This window comes from Rhinoderma darwinii, chromosome 4 (assembly GCF_050947455.1).
Source record: "Rhinoderma darwinii isolate aRhiDar2 chromosome 4, aRhiDar2.hap1, whole genome shotgun sequence".
Lineage (NCBI taxonomy): Eukaryota > Metazoa > Chordata > Amphibia > Anura > Rhinodermatidae > Rhinoderma > Rhinoderma darwinii.
This window is the reverse complement of record NC_134690.1, coordinates 304,246,404-304,258,612: the sequence shown is the minus strand read 5'-3', so window position 1 is coordinate 304,258,612 and position 12,209 is coordinate 304,246,404. Positions and strand designations below refer to the sequence as shown.

General features: G+C 45.9%; 1 protein-coding gene across 2 annotated transcripts in view; it reads left to right on the top strand.

The window, feature by feature from the left end:
* The window catches only part of SCAF8 (SR-related CTD associated factor 8), a 272,897-nt gene that overhangs the window by 237,136 nt on the left and 23,552 nt on the right, over window positions 1-12,209 (top strand). For both annotated transcript variants that reach the window (XR_012883211.1, XR_012883212.1), the window contains exon 23: window positions 5,506-5,632. The gene's annotated coding sequence lies outside the window, so the exon portion shown is untranslated. The remainder of the gene's footprint in view (window positions 1-5,505; window positions 5,633-12,209) is intronic.

The following is a 12,209-nucleotide window of genomic DNA, read 5'->3' as shown; positions in this document are numbered from 1 at the left end:
GTAGCCGCCGGCTTCCGTAGCCGCTTATGTTACATCTGACATCCACCTGTAACGGCAGGAACCGGAGCTAGCTCTGATTCCTGCCATTAACCCCTTAGATGCAGCGAAAGCGATCGATGCATCTTAGAGGTTGCTAGCAGATACCAGGCCTGCCATAAAATCAGGGCTGACAACTGCTGCTATAGCAACAGAAGGCCTAACAATGGCCTCCTACTCTGCCATTATGGAAGCCAATTAGTTCCGCCGAGAGGCAAAGCCAAATCGGCTTGCTGTCAGTGAATGACTGAAAGATCTAATACATTGCACTACATAGGTAGTGCAATGTATTAGAAAAAAACAAAACAGACAGTTGGACCTTCAAGTCCCCTAGTGGGACTTGAAAAAAAGTCTAAAAAAAAGTCTAAAAAAGTGTAAAAAAAAAAAGTTTTAAAACATATAATAAAAGTTTCAAGTAATAAAATAAAACACAATCGCCCTTTTTCCTCATCAAGTCCTTTATTATTAAAAATAAAAAATAAACCATACATATTTGGTATCGCCGTGACAGTAACGGCCTGAGCTATTAAAATATTATGTTATACATGTGGTAAATAGCGTAAAACAACAAACGTAAGAAACAATACCAGAATTTAAGTTTTTTGGTCACTTTGCCCTACAATTATTGGAATAAAAAGTGATCAAAAGGTCGCATGTTTCCAAAAATGGTACCTATATAAACTATAGCTTGTCTCGCAAAAACAAGCCCTCATACAGCTCCGTCGATGAAAAAATTAAAACGTTATGGTTCTCACAACATGGTGACAGAAAAAATACATTATTTTTACAAAAGTAATTTTATTGTGCAAAAAGTAGTAAAACATAAAAAAGTGCTATAAGTTAGGTATCACCGGATTCTGACTGACCCGCAGAACAAAGTTAACATGTAATTTATGACGCGTGGTGAACGCTGTATAAAAAAACCTAAAAACCTATGCCAGAATTGCTGTTTTTTGGTCACCTTGCGTCGCAAAAAATAGGATAAGAAGTGATCAAAGAGTCGCATGTACCCCAAAATGGTACCAATAAAAACTATAGCTCGTCCCGCATAAAAACAGCCCTCATACCACTACGTCCATAAAAAAATAAAATTAGTTAAGGCTTTCATTTGTCAGGAAATAAAAAGTATGCAGTTGTGCAGGCCCAAGGGGAACATTTCTTCTGTTTCAATGCCCTATAATTAGGGAACCAGGAAGGGGAGGGCCCAAACATATCTGCTGGTAGCGAGGGAGCCCGTATTATACCAGGACAACACTTCCCAGCAATATTGCCCAAACTGCAAAGGTGTGGAGTGCGGACCAAAAGGGGATAACGAAGGACATTTATCAGAGTGACTCCGGCCTGTGCAGAAAGTATTGTGTTACAGCGTAACACACATCTATGGATTTTTTTACCGTGTTTTTTAACCCAATTATTATACCACCTTACAATGCCCCTGATGTACTCTGCCCAACTTACATATGCCCCCACATTATAAACGGAAACACCAGCAATACTCAACAAAACTAATACCAAGCAAATCCACGCTCCAAAAGCCAAATGGTGCTCCCTCCCCTCCGAACCCTACAGCGTGCCCAAACAGCTGTTTACATCCACATATATGGCATTGCCATACCCGGAGAACCCTTTAACAATTTTTGAGGTGTGTGTGTCCAGTGGCACAAGCTGGGCACTACATATTTGCCACTGCAATAGCATATCTAGGGAAACATTTACATTTTTACTTTGCACCTTCCGCAGCGCAATCATTTATGGAAAAGTCCTGTATGGTGAAAATGCTCACTACACCCCTTAATAAATGCCTTGAAGGGTACAGTTTCCAAAATGGGTCACTTCTCAGGATATTCTTTTATTATTTCACATCAGAGACTCTGCAATTGTAAACCAATACTTATGTAAATCACCAAATTAGGCCTCAATTTTACATGGTACTCTTTCACTCCTGAGCCCTGTCGAATGTCCAGGCAAAAGATTAGGGCCACATGTAGGGTGTTTCTAAAAACTGGAAACACAGCATAATAATTAGAGAGCTGTCTTGTTATAGTGGCACAAGCTGGGAACCACATATTGGCATATCTATGGAAAAAATCCCATTTTCATTCTGCAACATCGAGTGCACGCTAATTTCTGCAAAACACCTGCAGGGTTAACACGCTCACTACACCTCTAAGTGAATACCTTGAGGGGTGTAGTTTCCAAAATGTAGTCACTTCTGGGGGGTTTTCAATGTTGTGGTCTCACAGGGACTTTGCAAATGTCCAGCAAAATCTGCACTCCAAAAGCCAAATGGCGCTCCTTCCATTATGAGCCCTGCCGTGTGCCCAAACAGCAGTTTATGACCACGTATGGAATATTGCCGTACTCGGGAGAAATTGCTTTACAAATGTTGGGGTTCTTTTTTTTTCTTTATTTGTTGAGAAAATGGAAAATGATGAGCTATATTTACGTCTTATTGAAGAAAAGGGATTGTTTTTATTTTCACTGCCCAATTCTAATAAATTCTATAAAAAAACCTGTGGGATCAAAATGTTCCCTTCACCCCTAGATGAATTCCTCAATGGGTGTAGTCTCCAAAAAGGGTTTCCACTGTTTTGTCCCCTCAATGGCTTTGGAAATGCGACATGGCCTCCGCAAACCATTCCTGCTAAATTTGAGCTCCAAAGGCCAAATGGCACTCCTTCTCTTCTAAGCCCTGATGTGTGTCCAAACAGCCATTTATGACCACATGTGGGATATTGTTTTACTCGGGAGAAATTGCTTTACAAATTTTGTGGTAGTTTTTCTCCTTTAGTCATTGTGAAAATGAGAAAAAATTAGCTAAACCTACATTTTCTTTGAAAAAATGCAGATTTTTATTTTCACGGCCTACTTCAAATAATTTCTGCAATAAACCTGTGGGGTCAGAATACTCACTATTCCCCTAGATAATTTCCTTGAGGTGTGTAGTTTCCCAAATGGGGTAACTTTTGGGGGATTTTCACTGTTTTGGCACCTCAAGAGCCCATCACACCTGACATGGTGCCTAAAATATATTCTAATAAAAAGAAGGCCCCAAAATACTCTAGGTTCTCCATTTCTTCTGAGGTCTGTGCTTCAGTACATTACCACAGTAGGGCCACATGTGGGATATTTCCTAAATCTTCAGAACCTGGGCAATAAATATTGAGTTGCTTTGCTCTGGTAAAACCTTTTGTGTTACAAAAAAAATGGATTAAATATGAATTTCTGCACAAAAAAATGAAATTTGTAAATTTCACCTCTACTTTGCTTTAATTCCTTTGTAACGTCTAAAAGGTTAATAAACTTTCTAAATGCTGTTTTGAATACTTTGAGGGGTGAAGTTTTTTGGGGGTTTCTAATATATAAGGCCCTAAAAGCCACTTTACAACTGAACAGGCCCCTGTAAAAATAGCCTTTTGAAATGTTCTTGAAAATGTGAGAAATTGCTGCTAAAGTTCTAAGCGTTGTAATGTCCTAGAAAAATAAAAGGATGTTCAAAAAACGATGCCAATCTAAAGTATACATATGGGGGATGTTAATTAGCAACAATTTTGTGTGGTATAACTACTTGTCTTACAAGCAGATACATTTAAATTTCGAAAAATGCTAATTTTTCGCTACATGTTGGTGTTATTCACAATTAAATACTGAATGTATCGAGCAAATTTGTGTCACGAGAAAACAATCTCAGAATCGCTTGGATAGGTAAAAGCATTGCAAAGTTATTACCACATAAATTGAAAAATGTCAGATTTGAAAAATGAGGCTCTGTCAGGAAGGTCAAAAGTGGCCAATAACTTGATGCGGCCAGTACTGCACTGATGAGCGGCGGCGCAGGCAATGAAGACATAACATGGGGGTGTTTTGTAGTGCGCCCGCCGGCAATCAATAGTGCAGCGCCGGCCTCATCACATCATGCTGACCGCGCACGCACACTTGTCAGGAGCGGAGCAATGGATGTATTACACAGCCGCAGCCCCGCTCTAACAACATTCATATTGCTATACTTAGCTGTGTGGCCGCACAGCTTGATATCGAAATACATGAATTAACGGTATTGAACCGTTTGAGGGTGCACGTTATCGAAGTTGTATCGAAATTTCGATGCATCGTGCAACCCTAGTTTGGACAGCATGTCCACAGGCAGTCCCTGGTTCACACCCACTTTTCCCACCTGACTAGAGTGAAACTTTATGGCTGCCAAACTGGAATATTCAGGAGCACTTTTCTCTCTCACTGAGCTTTTTGACACGGAAACCACGACGGAATCAGCACCAAAAAATGGCATGTTCTTTCTTGCCGTGCTACTGCCTCTGACCTTCCCATTGAAATCAATGGGAGGCAGAGAAATAATTTTTCGCTGCATTTTTTGCCAGCGGTGATCAATGGCCTCTGACGAAAAACGCTGCAAAAACAGGGGCAAGAAACTACAGGCAGGTCAAAATCTGCCTCAAAAGATTTTTTTCTGTCTGCAAAATCCTTCGTGTGAACAGGGCCTTACACTTCAGGCACACTAGCGGTCAATGAACTGTCTAATTCCTGGAATTCCAAGTAATGCTCATTCAATAAGAATTGAGAAATCACTAATGTTGTCAAATACACCTATTTGTCAAAAATAAACCATTGGATCAAAATCACCCCTAAAGTATCCCCTAAAATACATATGCTTACCTCTGGTTTCCACTGGAGATGTCTTACAGTAGTTCTCTCTTCTCCCGGTCGACCATGCACATTTCCATGACACTATCTCTGTATAGGGGCGTTGTTTCTCTACCTGTGCTGTGATTCCAAGCATGTGAGGTTTGCCCGTCCTCACAGCACAGGCCGAGCATGCGCAGTGCATCACACTGTGTTTCAGTAGATCCACACGCATATTAGAGGTGGGAGGTGACCATGTGCAGAAGTAAGCACACTGCAGTTGGGAGAAGGCAGGGCCGATGGGAAATTTAGTGTTCGACAGCTGTAGGATCGCACAGTTAAGGGAACGAACAGCAATAGGATAATGGGGGAACCGAACTTAGAAAAGAGATGGAAAGCAGAAAAAAAGTTTAGGAGGGCATGGGGGATTATCTATTCATAATTCTAGCAGTTGGGCTGGATTCACACGAGCACATTACGTCCGTAATGGACGGACGTATTTCGGCCGTAAGTCCCGGACTGAACACATGATTACAGTACGGGACAGTTGTCCGGCAGCGAGGCAGGGACTCCTAGCATCTTACATAAGTATGATGCTAGGAGCACGGCTCCCTCCAGTGTGTTCGGTCCGGGACTTCCGGCCGAAATACGTCCGTCCATTACGGACATAATGTGCTCGTGTGAATCCAGCCTTACAGTGTTTTTTTTAAAAAGGTTTCTGGTCCAACCCCTTTAAGAGGGTGATTGCTGTGTGTGTCTTTTATGTAAGGTTCCTCTGAGTATAACTTCCACCTTTCCATCTGTTAAGATTTGTCAATTTTCATCTTTCAGCATACACATTTGTGGCTGAGATTTTGGCGATCTCTGGCACTCCAAAGGGACTCTGGGCCCCCGTTCTTATCACCATAAGTCGTTGTGGTAGGACAACCGGAGGAGTAGGCTGGTGGAAGCAACAGAGGTAAATCTTGTCACAGCTTTCTCCTCAGCGTGTGACTGCTGTTATCTTACTTCATGCTGGATGTAATTTGTTTTTAGCAGCAATGTAGGGGTCAGTTCACACTGAATTTCATGGCGCTGATTTTGACACTAAAACTGCGGAGGCATCAGCGCCAAAAAATTTCCAGAATCGTCGCCTCACTGATTTTCAAGGGAGGCAGAGACTTTTTTTTTCCCTAGCAGCTAAATACTGTCACAGCTATTTCCTCAGTGTGTGACTGTTGCTGGATCTGTATTTATGTAGTAAGCAGTGGTGGATTAACTAGACCATAGGCCCTGGGCTGTTACCCAAACTTGGGCCCTCCTACTCCACCGCCGACCTGCCATGCTGTAATTGTCACAATCACAGGGTATGTGGACCCACTCGACCATTCCGCCGTAGCGGAGAGGCAGCTGGCCTAGTCACAGTCTATACAAAAGTCTACAGCAGTTCGTAACACATGGGTACCTGTACTAATCCAGAGAGTGGCTGTGGCTTCAGCACGGATGGAGGTAGGTGCAGCAGGTTTCGCCAGACGTGGTGGACAGTACGAGACGTGGCAGACGACACTGGAAGTGGCAGAAGACACTGGACGTGGCAGAAGACACTTCTTAGGCTATGTTCACACGGAGTATTTTGGGGGAGGAATATCTGCCTCCAAATTCCGTTTGGAACTTTGAGGCAGATATTCCTCTCCCTGCACGCCGATTTTCGCGGCAATTATCGCGCCGTTTTTCGCCCGCGGCCATTGAGCGCCGCGGGCATAAAACAGCGAGATATACGCTTTCTCCTGCCTCCCATTGAAGTCAATGGGAGGTCGGAGGCGGAAGCGCCCGAAGATAGGGCATGTCGCTTCTTTTTCCCGCGAGGCAGTTTTACTGCTCGCGGGAAAAAGACGCCGACGCCTCCCATTGAAATCAATGGGAGGCGTTCTCGGGCCGTTTCTGCCGAGTTTTGCGACGCGGTTTCCGCATCAAAAAACTCTGCAAAATACCCCGTGTGAACATAGCCTTATAGTCCAGGAATCATGTGTAGTTGATGATGATTGTTTCACATGCGCAAACTACGGGACACAGCGGACCGGAGCGGAAGTGAGCGCTGGCGTCTCCTAGTAAGGAGATGCGAGCCAGCGCTCACTGATCCATGGCTGCGGGCATTGGGAGGTGAGTAAACCTGACGGCCCGTGGCCATGGACGCTACAGTATCCCCCCTCTTACGCCCCCTCTTCTTGGGACCAGAGCGAGAGAGAAATTTCTTAATGAGAGCCGGGGCACTGAGGTTCTCTTCCTGCTCCCAGGACCTCTCCTCAGGACCAAACCCTCTCCGGTCCACCAAATAGAAAGACCTTCCTCCTACCCTTTTGCAGTCCAGGTGTAATGATAGGGGTAGGGAAACGGACAAGTGAGCCCTAATCTACCCGCCACTCTGTCCCTGCCTACTTGCAACGACCCGCCCTAGGCGACGGGGTACAACTGGGCGGCGGTCCCTACGCTCAGTAAGTGTACGAGACAAACATACAAGGGAATATAAAGCAAAGGGAAAGGGGCAGTTGCCCACGGCAACACCGTGAGCAACAGAGTGGTGAACGAGCCAAGTCAAACCAGGAGAGCACGAGGTACCAAACGCAGAGCAGAAGAGTAGTCAGAAAGCCAGGGTCAGTATGGAGCAGGATCAAATAGTAGGAGCTGTAGCTGGGCCAGGAAACCACACGGAAAGAATCACAAGCAAGGAGGAACAGGAAAGGCAGGTATAAATAGACAGAGGGCGGGAGCTAGCTGAGTCTGGCCAGGCTGCGATAGGCTCTCCCACTCCTAAGCCTTCCAGCCTGAGTGGTGGAAGCTGGAGTCAGTCTCAGAGAGATAGACTCAGGTGAAGACTGATTACCTCTGGAAGTTAACCCCGAAGCTGTGCCTGGCAGATCCTTTACACCAGGATCTCCCTCACCTCAAACACAACAGAAGAACAGCTGGGAGCAACTGTGGAACTGGAAGTCTTACTGTAGCGGTTCAGTATCACTGGTTTCAGGAGGGACACATGAAAGGAGTTCGGGATTCTGAGGGTAGGAGGCAACCACAGCTTATAGGAGACAGGGTTTATCTGTTGCAGACTCTCAAATGGACCGAGGAACCTGGGAGCAAACTTGTATGAAGGCACCTTCAAACGAATGTTCCGTGAGGACAGCCAGTCTTTGGTACCTGGAAGACACTGAGGCGGCTCTCTTATCTTTGGATCCGCTTTTCGCTTCATGCGATCAACTGCCAGCAAAATAGAGGACCGGATCTGTTGCCAGATTTGCATAAAGTCCCAAAATGCAGAGTCAGCGCGGGTACCTGAGATGTAGTCGACACAGAAAGAGGGACTCTAGAATGTTGACTGTACACAATGTAAAACGTAGTGGAAGTGGTGGACTCGCTTGTGTGGTTGTTATACAAGAACTCGGCCCTTGGAAGAAGCTGTACCCAGTTATCATGCTGCAGGGAAATAAAGTGGCGGAGATAATTCTCCATGATCTGGTTGATCCTCTCGACTTGCCCATTCGACTGGGGGTGATAGGCCAAGGAAAAGTTCAATCTCACATCCAGGAGTTTACAGTGGGCTCTCCAGAACTTTGAGGTAAATTGGACCCCCCGATCTGACAAAATGTGAAGGGGCAAGCATGCAAGCGGAAAATGTGCTGAATGAAGAGACTCGCCAGTCGAGGAGAAGAAGGTAGGCCGGTCAGTGGGATAAAATGTGCCATCTTCGAGAACCGGTCCACCACCACCCAGACAGTGTTGCATCCTGCTGAGGGAGGACGGTCTATGACAAAGTCCATCACAATGTGCTACTAGGGGGCATTGTGTACAGGCAGAGGTTGGAGCAGACCGGCAGGCCTGGAGTGAGTAACCTTGTTAGAAGCACACACTGTGCAGGAAGAGACAAAGTCCACAACATCTTTGGGTAGTGTGGGCCACCAGAAGAGACGAGCAATCAGGTTCCTGGTCTTATGAACACCAGCATGCCCAGCCAGTTTAAAGCTGTGTCCCCAGTGGAGAATTCTACTCCTGTCTGCCAACCGAACAAAAGTCCTCCCTGGAGGGATGTCTCTAACCTGCAAAGGCTTAGCAGTGACAATGCAGGATGGGTCTATGATACTTTGAAGGGGCTCCACCGTGTCATTCGTCTCAAATGACCTGGACAGGGCATTGGCCCTCACATTCTTGTCAGTGGGACGGCAGTGGGGTACGAATTGGAAACGGGTGGAAAACAGCGGCCACCTGACTTGACGAGGATTTAGTCGTTGAGTGGACTGGAGATAGGTGATGTTCTTGTGGTTGGTGTAGGTCAAGATGGGGTGAGCTGCGCCCTTTAGAAGATGTCTCCACTCCTCCAGAGCCAATTTGATGGCCAGTAGCTCCCGATCCCCAATAGTTTTCTGCAGAAGAAAAGTCTCGAGTAATAGCCACGTCCACCTCCAATGAAAACTGCCGAGATACATCTGGATGATGGAGGATCAAGGTGATGAACATAATCGGATCAGGCAAAGGTAGACCATTCACAGAGGCAACAGCCGGGGGTCTCTCCAGAAGAATTGTGGGTAGATGTAAACGATCCAATAGATCCTGCTGGATGACATTAGCAGCTGCTCCGGAGTCAAGATAGGCGGAGGATCGATGTGACGTCTCTCCGGAGACGATTTGAAAGAGGCTTTAATGTTTGGAGACGTCCTCTCCAACCAACCCTAGATGCTGGCTTTTCTCGGTTTCTGTGGGATTGGCACACAAAATGACCCATAAGGCCACAATACATACATAGTCCAGAGGAGCATCTTCGCTGCTTCTCTTGTTCGGACAACCAGACTCTGTCTACCTGCATGGGTTCTTCAGGTAGCACACTAGGGGAAGGCAATATTGGTCTCTGGACAGAGGGTACTGGTCTGTGACCCCGGTTCTCCTGTTGAACCTCTTGAGTGCGCTCCCGGATTCTCATATCAACCCGAGTGGCTAACAGGATGAGGGCATCCAAGGTAGAAGGAAGGTTGTCCTTGATGTGAGAGGACAGTCCCTGCCAGAAGGTCGCCACCAGTGCCTCATTGTACCATGCCAGCTCTGCTGCCAGGGTACGGAAGCAGATAGCATACTCCCCTACTGTGGAACCTTCTTGCTTGAGGGTCAACAGAGTGGCTGCGGCAGAGGATGTTTGGCCCGGCCCCTCGAACACGGCACGAAAGGACTGCAGGAACAAGGCTAGGTCCGAGGATACAGGTCCTTGTTGTTCCAAGATTGGGTTCGCCCATGCGAGGGCCTTGCCAGCGAGGAGGGAGATGATAAACGCTACTTTGGCCTCCTCAGAGGGGAATAGATGAGCCTGTAGCCTAAAATGAACCGTGCATTGGTTAATAAATCCTCTACAGGCTCTGGGATCACCGTCATAGCGAGGAGGAAGAGGCAGAGGAGCTGTGTATCCAGAACAAACAGGGGGAGCAACGGATAGTGGCACAGCAAGAGCCTCTGTAGGAGGAAGCGGAGGAGGAACAGTGAGTTGATCCAGACGGACCATGATAGTATTTACTACCTCAAGGAGTTGATCTTAACGTGTGCGTAGGTCATGCATCTCTGTGTGTATCCTCTGGACTGCGGTCTTGGGCTGGTCAGCGGGTTCCATGGCCTGAGCGTACTGTCACGATCACAGGGTATATGGACCCACTAGGCCGGTCTGCCGTAGCGGAGAGGCAGCTGGCCTAGTCACAGTCTATACAAAAGTCTATAGCATTTCATAACGCACGGGTACCTGAACTAGTCCAGACAGTGGCTGTGGCTTCAGTACGAATGGAGGTAGGTGCAGCAGTTTGCGCCAGACGTGGCGGACAGTACTAGACGTGTCAGAAGACACTGAACGTGGCAGAAGACTTTGGGTGTGGCAGAAGACACTGGATGTGGCAAACGACACTGGACGTGGCAAACAACAGCAGGTGCAGTAGGGCACGACTCCAACACTAAGAGGCTCAGAAACGAGAACACAGCATGGGATACAGGATATGGGTAACAGGGCACGGGTAACAACTGGAACGGAAAACACTAAGGGACCATTTGCAAGACAGACTTGGTATACACTTGGTATACACTAACTACGCTCAAGCACGTGCTTTTCTGTTTACAAACATCCAAACGGAGTGTCAAAATGATGGCGGCTGCAAGAAAATCTCGCAGCCGCGCATCATACACTGATGAAACACGCGGCTGTTAAGTGCCTTTTGCGCACGCAAAACGCACATGCTCGTGTAAATCAGGCCTTAAAATGTTTTGATCTCTGTTGTGCATAATAATATGAAACAGTGCATTTTGAGTTTTTTACTTCTAAAAAAAAATCTGTTATCATTAGGAGATTTGTTCAATAAAATTTGCATTATACTCCAACGGTTGATGGCTTGAAGATTATACTGACTGTCATTTGCATCGACTATTTAGGAAAAGCAGCAAAAAATAACATTTGCATAATAATTTGGAATGCGGTGTATATAGTGCCACACAGTGCTTCCCCCCTTCTTGTATATAGAGCTACACAGCGCTCCCCCTCAAAAAAAACCCCCACAAATAAAATAAAAAATGTTTTACTTACCTTGCCCCATTCCTGCGACGGGCGGAGCGCTATACATCCTCCGTCATCATGTCGAACTGCGCAGTGAGTCTTCCCAGCGCCTTATAGGCTGCAGGCGTAGCGTGGCAGGCAGCCTATAGTGTTCATTTGTATTTGCGTTCCAAGGCACAGTGGCGGATTATCATTAGGGCGTTTCGGGCGGTCGCCCGGGGCCCAAGGCTCCCAGGGGGCCCATGACCGCCCGAACCCCCTCATGCCCAGTGGCTTCGCTAGCACCGGAGGGAGCCCCAGTGCCAGGACCGCACCTGTCAGGCGAGGGGAGCTTCGCTTCTACTTAGCAGCCGTGGTCTGTGCTGCTTTAGAAGCTCCCCCTCCAGCCCCCCTTCCCTGCTCTAAACATCTCTCCTCTGCTGCTAACTGTCGGGACATGGGGGAGGGGAGACTGTCGGCGGGCTCTGTGCTGTGAGCAGGAGAAGAGCTGCAGTGAAGACATAAAAGGTAAGTGCATGTGTGTTTAATATCCATATTCATGTATGTTTAATGTCCATATTCATGTATGTTTAATGTCCATATTCCTGTGTGTTTAATGTCCATACTCATGTATGTTTAATGTCCATATTCATGTGTGTTTAATGTCCATATTCATGTATGTTTAATGTCCATATTCATGTATGTTTAATGTCCATATTCATGTATGTTTAATGTCCATATTCATGTATGTTTAATGTCCATAGTCATGTGTGTTTAATGTCCATATTCATGTGTGTTTAATGTCCATATTCATGTATGTTTAATGTCCATATTCATGTATGTTTAATGTCCATATTCATGTATGTTTAATGTCCATATTCATGTATATTTAATGTCCATATTCATGTATGTTTAATGTCCATATTCATGTGTGTTTAATGTCCATATTCATGTGTGTTTAATGTCCATATTCATGTATGTTTAATGTCCATATGCATGTGTGTTTAATGTC